The following is a 9,715-nucleotide window of genomic DNA, read 5'->3' as shown; positions in this document are numbered from 1 at the left end:
AGGGAGAACTTTTCCTGGGTTTCACACACGGCTGACAAAATATCCACTCCTTTAGAGACAGATTAGCCTTTTTCCTTGGGGATCCCAAATAATGGTACTGAAGAAATCTAGTGCGGGATCTGATACCAGGTCTACTGAACTATAGATCTAAAGCAGGGGTCAGCAACCCACAGCTCTAGAGCTGCAGGTGGCCCTTTCATCCCTCTGCTGCATCTCCCTGTCATTCAAAATGTGCATCACAACTGCTAATGGGCAACACCCATCAGCATCTGATTTATTGAGCTTTTTGAGCCAGCCATGGATAAATCCAAGAAAAGTTTCAGAAGAAAACAGAATGTTCAATTCAACGACATGTGCTAGTTTTGTGGCCACTCAGGAAATAATCAAGCACTCGTACATCACCTCTCAGGTTTCCAGGTTTTTCTTGAGAGCTGTGACCATTAGAGGAGAGACCTTCCTTAGTTGGGCTTTTGGTGACTGGCTGCTGTGTCTCTTTTGTAGTGGTCGTGTTTTGGTCTGTGACTGTAAATAAAGTAATAATGAAGCACAGGAAGGATTTTGTTGCTCCTAATGTTTTCTTTTCTGTGGGAAAATCCAAATGGTTGCCAACCCCTGATCTAAGGTCTACTAACCTCAAGTCTTAATGTCACAATGTCAGAAGTGTTTGTTTTCTTAAATGTTTTTTTTTTCCAAAGAGGCAACTGGACTTTCTTTGAAGACGTTTCAGTCCTCATGCAGGTAGCTTCTTAAGCTTTGAATGGATGTTAGTTTTCTTATATCTCTCAGCTCAGGTGGTCAATATATTCAAGTGTGATATTTGGTGGAAGGGAAGTACCAAGGTACCATTCTGACACCAAGTATCGTATCAGGGAAAGAAAACTCTGATTTTTTGCAGAAATGTGTACATTGAAGCAAGCTTCCTGAAAAAAAAATTCAATAAAACGAGAAAGCAATTGAATGTACGATGATGTGGGAACAGATCTGGACAGAAATTGAATATACACTGAAGAAGATCAACAAGGATGTTTGGGGGCTGAAGGCAAAGACATATTTAAAAAACAGTTGCAGGAATTGGTTATCTCTGTGTTAATGAAAAGAAGAACTAGGGGTGACATGTTTGCACTGTTCCAATATTTGAGGGGCTGCCACAAAGAAGAGGGAGTCAACCTATTCTCCAAAGCCCCTGGAGGCAGGACAAGAAGCTTATCAAGGAAAGAGCTAACCTAGAACTAAGGAGACATTTCCTGGTAGTGAGAACAATAAACCAGAGGGACATTTTGTCTCCAGGAGTTGTGAGTGCTCCATCACAGGAGGTTTTTAAGAAGAGATTGGACAACCATTTGGCCCAAATGGCATAAGGTTTCTTGCTCGAGCAGGGGGTTGGACTAGAAGACCTCCAAGGTTCCTTCCAACTCTGTTATTCTGTTGTTTACATTGTTCTCTCTATGGTATTAGTTTACATCCACATGCAGTTGGCTGTTTCTGCAACAGATTAAAACCACGATGGCGAACCTATGGCACAAGTTCCTGAAGTGGCACATGGAGCCATGTTGCCTGGCATGTGCAGCATTGCCCATTCCTCTTCCTGGTTTCTGGCGTGCATGCGCGCATGGCGATCAGCTGGCCTTCGTGCATATGGCAGTGCCGGAAACTGGAAGATGTAGTCTTATATTTTCCAGCATGAACATGTGTGCTGGCCAGCTGATCGCCGCACACCCATATGCGCCAGTAACCAGAAGACTAGAAACCAGAAGTTCATTTCCTGGCATGCTCATGCCCCCTTAGGCAGCTCCTCTTCCGGGCGTGCACACTCCCTTTTTGGCACTCAGTGCTGAAAAAGTTCGCCATCACTGGATTAAAACAATACCAAAGAAACGTCATTATGGCGTAGCATCATATACGGGTGTGCTCGTACATTAACCAATATAAAACCTATCTTCCTTTCTTAAGGCACATCAAGGATTTTGTGCCTTTTGGGGGATTTGCCCAGACCAAAATAACATAAGCAAATGACTTTTTTTCTCTCTTGGGGGTGGAGTGTGTCTTTCTTTCTTTTGAAATGGGCAACTCTAGTTTTATTCTCTATTTTATTTTCAATTCTTCGCCCCCCCTCCCTCCCCCCCTCCCTCCCTCTCTCTCTCTCTCTCTCTCTCTCTCTCTCTCTCACACACACACACACACACACACTTGCACATTCTCTCCAGTTGGTATATCTTCATCTTGCTGCTTTCAAATAGCCCAGTTGGTGGGAAGCTCTTTCCCAGCCATGATAAATTATTCTCTGTCAGAATCTAAATCTGCCTTTTCAAGTCACATCATTTGTGATGAATATATTCCACTAACGTGAATGTGAATTGAAGCTCTGGGTCTAGAATGAATTAACTCTGAGCATATTAATGACATTTTGAGGGGGAAAAGAGATGAATTCGCGGGGCCAAGGAGGTGGGCAGTGCCATCAGCAGATGGGTGAATTTTTAATAGACATGGAATCTGCCATTTACGACTTTAAGCTTGGTGGGTAACTTTGGAAGAAAATGCAAATTGACTTGATGCTTAGGTTGCATGACAATTTTAAGCTGCTGTCAGGTTTCGCTCTGGAGATATGAGGTGGAGAGAATGGGATGGATCTGGGGCAGGCTTCCGATCATGTGGGAATGCTCACTGCCGCTCTCTTTACTCCCTCTCAAGCTTTCAATCAGTGGCCATTTCCTTCCCTTGGAATGTCACTACGGGGACCGTCCAATGTAGCACCCGGAGAAGGGCTGTGCAGCACTTCAAATGAAAAGGCAAAAGGGTGTTTTCAGGAATTCTCAGGTTGCATGCATAATACCTCTCTGCAACTCATTAACGCAAATGGGGAGAGAGATACCGTATCCAGGAAGGATACAACTGTCTTTAAAGAGTTGAAAACGAGACCACCCTCGTGCACTGAATGCTTGTATTTGCCTGAAGTGCTTCCCAGCCTATTGTGGCCCAGCAGGAGCCGTTGGAGCTGCCACCAGACTCCGAGAGCGAAGGTCCCTATGAGTCGGCTCTGGAGGACCCTGGGCAGGGTTCTGACTCTGAGCAGGGATCGGAGAGTCTGGTTGGCCACCAGGAGGCGCCTGAGGCATGGAGCAGCGGTGAGAGCCAAAGGAGGGGGGCTCTGGATGCCATGCCTTGGAGCAGTGGGGAGGAGTCACGGGACAGTGACTCAGACATAAGCAGGGAGTTCTTAGATGCCCGTTATCACCGTGCCCACAGGCGCAAGGAGCAAGGGCACAGTTACCAGCGGTAATTGCTCTCAGCTGCTGATAAGTAGACTCCCCTTCAGTCTATAAAAGGATTGATTGAGCATACGCCCTTTGCAGAAGTCAACAAAGGAATTATTTGGAAAGTTCTGTCTTGGAAGCTTAGCATGCTGGACAGCTGCTATCGTGTCTCTGTGCCCGAGGGTTCTGAGAGCCTTGTCGTGGTGGATTGCTGCCAAGGATCTGTCTCTCTGTCTGTGCAATAAATCCTGTTGAAGTAGTTTTGGTCCGGAGTGTGTTCTGTGTTGGCGAGGGAAGAAGGGATGTCTGAACACCAGCCCTAGTAAGGATTCCATAGACTAGCATCCTGCGACCTTTGTTGTTAATCGTACCTGCATAACACACTCATCCATGTAGTATAGTCTACTGATTTCACCCAATATTCTTGTGTATTATGGATTAGGCATGTCTCGCTGGCTTCCAGGATGGAAACATCCCTTCTCAACATCTGTAATCCAGTTCCAACTTTTATCAGCCCTGACCAGTAATGATCTGAAGGAAAGACTCATGAGGCTTGCAAGCCAACCACATCTGGTTAACTATACCATGCCAGCCTTTGCTGTGTGAATTTACTGGTGATGCCTATTCAGCATTGAAGCATATAGTGGTCAACCATATTTTAGACTAATACATTGTTGTGAACCTAGCCTTATGTTGTGGCTCACCAGCGGCCAGTGGAGCTGGCAGCAGAGTTGGGCAGTGAGGAGGTTGGGGAGGAACACGGGCAAGTCCTAGAGGCTGGAGAAGTCTCTGCATTCAAGGCAGAGCCGGGGCTGAGGACATCTGGCAGTGATCAGGTGCCTATGGAGTAGACAGCAGTGAGGCAGAGGAACAGCTATTTTCTTTTCCAACTAGTGTCCACATCCCTAGAAATCAGGGGCTGATGGTGGATGACAATGCATTCATGAAGTTAATTTAGGACCTGCCCCTTACTTTAAGAAATGTGCTTCCCAATCATTTTTGCATCTGCGTTTCTAAAGAAAGAATTCCCAAAGCTACAGAAACTGATATATCAATGTTATGTATGGTTGGATACTAGTGGTAGCTGGATTATCCTGTTTTAAATTATCACCCATTTGCTGCTAATTTTCTTTATCAAACTGGATAAAAATGTCAGTCGTTTGAACGTTTTAAGTCAACTTGATGCGAAAATTGCAACGCATCGTAAGATTTCCGTTTTGTCAGATTGACTAAATCTCTGGGTAAAAAACCCTAGACTGATGTATCACCCAAAGGATTATCACCAAGATGAGATACATGGATGTGCTTTACACATTTCATATCTAATAATCAGCATAAACTCATGTAGCCTTGTCGGTACAGCTATGAATGCATTAAAGAATATTTATGTTCTCTGTGTTTTTGTATATACAAATTTATTCCAGAAAGAAAATTGGATTACACATTTAGATGCCGTTGTTTATACTAAATAGCAATTTAAGCCTCCATAATGTTGAAGTTCAGACTGAGGTCACATAATACACATGGCATCCATTTATTTAAAAAGAGACATTGCAATGGTGGCATATCGTCTGCTTTATTTGTGGATTTTTATTCATGGGAATCAGTGTGCTATCAAAATATATCAACCAGGAATTTACTTTGAGCAGATTTTTGAGGAGGTGGGGGAATGAAAGAGACAAGGATATGTTTTTTTTAAAATGCAAATATTAGAATTAAATAACTAAAATGTCAGCTTAAATCCGAGTTGAATCAATTTATTTATTTATTTTATTTCATTTAGTTAGCTTGTCAAACATGTACGAGATAACAGGCATGTATAAACATGGACACGAATACAGGAAATGGGGACAAATAAATGGGGACAATAGGACAGGGAGGGTAGGAACGCTGGTGCGTTTATGCACGCCCCTTACAGACCTCTTAGGAATAGGGTGAGGTCAACAGTAGATAGTCTAAGGTTAAAGTTGTGGGGGTTTGGGGAAGAAACCACAGAGTCAGGTAGAGCATTCCAGGCATTGACCACTGTTGCTGAAGTCATATTTTCTGCAATTGAGTTTGGAGCAGTTTAACTTTAGTTTGTATCTATTCAGGGGTGGCATTCAGCAGATTCTGGTCAGTTCTGGAGAACCGGTAGCGGAAATTTTGAGTAGTTCGTAAAACCAGTAAACACCAACTCTGACTGGTCCCGACCCCATCTATTCTCTGCCTCCCGAGTCCCAGCTGATCGGGAGAGAATGGGGATTTTGAAGTAACCTTCTCCTGCCATGCCCACCAAGCCATGCCCACCAAGCCATGCCACTCCCACCAAGTCGCACCCACAGAACCCGTAGTAATTTTTTTTTGAATCTCGCCACTGTATCTATGGTTTGCCCATGTATCATTGCAGTTGAAGCTGAAGTAGTCATTGACAGGTGGGACGTTGTGGCCGACAATTTTGTGTACTACTCTTATATGTGTAACACGTAACAACCTAGAACTAGATGTTTGTCAACGTTTTCTGCCGCAGGTTTGAGGGAAGGTTATTATTTTTTTTTTTACAGTTTTCATCAGAAGAGGGCAACTACACAAAAATTGTACCATGGAGACATTTCCTCTGAGGAAATTTTCAAAACGGTAAACAAACATGGCTAAAGACATTTCCCCATCCCATCATCCCTGAATTTAATTAAAGGTATAGCCTTTTCTAGAGCTTGTAATTGTCTCAACAACCCAATTGTTCAGCGTAGTATATTAGTTACTTTTATATTCCCAGGTCTGGGTTTTTTTCCCTGCCTCTGGCAGTCAAATATGATCCGGAGCATTCACAAGGGAAATTATAGCACATTAATATGATATCACACTAAGCCTCATATTTAGGTGCAACCTAATTGGATTGTAAATCCATTCGCTGGGAGGAAAAAAAAGTTGGGCAAAACAATTCTCATATTCGTGGAAACTTTTTTTAAAAAAAATAAATAAATAAAAATAAAAATAAAGGGAGTTCCAAATGCACATTTCCAGCTTGCGCTATTCGTAAAATAATGTGAACTTTTAATAAGGTTTACATTAGCTATGTTCTCAGAACCTATTACAACATCCACTAAATCTGTATAGATTGTTGGTCCCAAACTGCATTTGAAGAACATTAGGGATAACAGATGTTCTTAATTAAAATAAATGCTGAATAAGTTGAACGTTTCTCATTGTGCACAGAGAAATAAATAGACTCTTATGATATTGTAGAAGTATCACTATTAAGTGAAGAGACAATAAATGCTAGAGGACAATTCATTGGTTTTTTTTTCCTCCCAATATCTCAATATCCTATTGATGTTGCCTGTATGAAGGATTATGAATAAATCATGTGTGTTTGTGTGTGTGTGTGTTCGTGTTTGCTCAAATGTCATTATAACACTGTGATGTTTAACACCAGAGCATCCTGGGATAACTAAAGTAATATGGGCTTTAGGTTGGACATTATGCTCTTTGTACCATGCAAGTCTGATTTAATTATCTACTCTTCAGGAAGAAAGTTTTTGAACTGTTACAGATCATTGAACAAAATTTCTGTCCACCGGCAAGGATCAGAGGGAATTCTTTCCAGGTGGAGTGGATAAGGTCATCACTAAAGTTTAGAGAGGAAGAAGAAAAGAAAGAGGTAGCAACGTTCAAGCAATCTTAGAATCAGGAATGAACAGGAGGGAATTTAAATCTGGAGTTTCTGCAACCTTGGCAGTTTCCAGATGGACAGATTTCAGCTCCCGGAATTCTAATTGGGGAAAGACCTTGGGAGGCATTTCCAGGAGATGCTGCCAAGAGAATTGACAGAAAAGAGACAACCTAGCCTGCAGCTGTACGGTGGGTGGGATAAGAAGCTCAGAAAAGGACCCTTCCTAGTTTCTTGGGCTGTAAAGGAGACAAGGATAGAGGGACAATTTATTTTCAGAGTTGCAAGATTCCATCACCGTAGTTTTGACAATAAAGTAGAATGAGCTCATCTGCTTGGATTTCTATTTGGTTGACCCTGCAAGACCAGCAGGCTTCCCTGGTCTATGATGTTCTAAAGCAGGGGAGTCAAACTCAATTTCATTGATGGCCGCATCAGGACTGTGATTGACCTTGAAGGGCCGGGTGGGCGTGGCTGATTGGGTGGGTGTGAACAACTGGATGGGCATGGCTAGCTTGACTCCACTCCCCAAACTGCTGGCATGTTTGCTCTTTGCAGACCGGACCGAAACTACGCTGGCCTCTTCTCACTGGCTAGACTGGGCCAAGACTATGTTGGCCTGATCTTCCTTTGTGCTGGGTAGATTGGGCCAAAGCCACACTGGCCAATTTTTCCTCTTTGTATTGGGTAGACCAGGACAGCCCCACAGGCTAGATCTGACCACATTGCGAGCTGGATCTGGCCCTTGAGTGTGATACCCCTATTCCAAGGGATGCTCTATTGCTTTTTGTGGTTGTTTTTTTTAATGTTTTTAGTGTTTTAAGTGTAATATAATTTTGGGTGGAAATTATAAGATGCCCAGAATCATTGACTGAGATGGGTGGCTAACAAAACTGAATGCATAAATAAATGTAGTCATACAGAATAACTGAGTTGGAAGGGAAGAGGTCTTCTAGTCCAACCCCCTGCTCAAGCAGAGGCCCTATACTATTTCAGTCAAATGATTGGCCAATCTCTTTTTGCAAATCTCTGATATTGGAGCACCCACAACTTCCAAGCAAGCTGTTCCACTGATTCATTGTTCTCCCCATCAGGAATTTTCTTCTTGCTTCTAGGTTGGTGTTCTGACCTAGGCTTCCCCAAAAAACACCAGGCAGAGTCCTGGTCCTGACAAAACCCCTTTTATTAAACGAATGTGAATTCCTCTCATTCCCATTCAGCAAGGCCTAGCAAACAGTCTTTCAAAGGTGAATTTATGACTACAGACCTCATCTATCTTGGAAAGCTGCCATGTAAATATTTTTCCAAATGAGATGCTGTGCAAAGTAAGACTTGGCACAGAGTCTCTGAGATTCACGGACAGATCTTCACACTCCTGAAATGAATCTAAAAACCGAATGAATGAATTGTTTTCTGCAAAAGCCCACTCCCCTTTCGCTCCTCTTTTATTTCCTATGGGAGGGGCCATTCACCTTCCACCCCCAAGTCTACCCTGATTTCTGAGTTGTTCTTTTCTTCTGGCAGCTCTGCACATGCGCACACTGGGAAGAGGCTCCAACTGTTCCTCTGCCTCACTGCTGCCTAGCTGTCAGGCACTTGATAACTGACAGACGGCCTCAGCCCCGTCTCTGCCTCTGCTGCAGAGCCCGAGCCTTCCCCAGCCTCCAGGATTGGCTCATGCTCCTCCCCAACCTCCTCACTGTCCGATTCTGCTGCCAGTTCCGTTGGCCACTGGCGGGCCACAACACTTGGTTCTCTTTTGATTAGTTTCTATCTGTTGTTTCTTGTTCTGCCTTCAGGTGCTTTGGAAGATAGGTTGATTTTCTCTTCTTTGTGGCAGCCCCTCAAATCATGGAACACTGCTTTCATGTCACCCCCCCCCCCAGTTCTTCTTTTCATTAAACTAGACATACCCAATCGTGTATATCATTTAGCTTCCAGTCCCCTAATCATCTTTGCTGCTCTTCTCTGTATTCTTTCTACAGCTTTAACATCCTTGTTCAGAATTTGGGGACCTGCAATCCCTCCATCTGGAAGGGGCCAAATTTGTCAACCACTGAATTCTTATATACATGTAGGGTAGCTGCAAAATAATTTTGGGAATGTCACTGTAGGAAACTTCCATATTAGCAGTTCCTTGTCTTCTGGTTGCTACTCTCTGTTTATTGATAATTAAGAAGCAGATTGGGATGTCATGTTAACAATAAGTGCCAAGTGTCCTTTTTATCCTTAGCCATGAATATGTAACAGGGATCACTCTCTCCTCTCTACCCTCCAATGATTGTTCCATTCCTGTTGGATGACAAATGGCATCCTTCTCCTTGTAATTTGCCTGTAGGGTTAAATGACTTTATTATTATTAATGAGTCATTGCTCCAGCTGCCCAGAAATGAAGGAAATAAAAAACATAAGAGACTGAAGTCTAAGTAATTACCAGCCTAATTATTACCTTTCCAATTTCATTTATCTGGTAGATCAGAAGGCTGTCAAACATCCTGTTCAGGAAGAAGAAGAAAAAAAATATGTCCAAAAAATCTGTTCATTATTTTATACCTACCCAGACAGATTAATACTCCACTAAAGAGATAACTAGAATGAATGAGCTAGAATAAATTCAAATGATCAAAGCTTAGGTTATAAGCACCCTATTCAAATGCATAATGCACATTTGAAGCTGAATTTTCCATAGGTTCCCTGTTCTGATTTATAATGTATGTAATGCGTTGAACTATGAGCCATTTACATTTTAGCAGTTTGTTGAGTAAATCTAGCCTTCTGGAATTGGTTGTTTGGTCAGTGTTTTATGGAAAGTCAA

The sequence above is a fragment of the Natrix helvetica genome (genome assembly GCF_964273705.1).
Source record: "Natrix helvetica genome assembly, chromosome: 11".
NCBI lineage: Eukaryota > Metazoa > Chordata > Lepidosauria > Squamata > Natricidae > Natrix > Natrix helvetica.
This window is presented reverse-complemented; position numbering follows the sequence as displayed.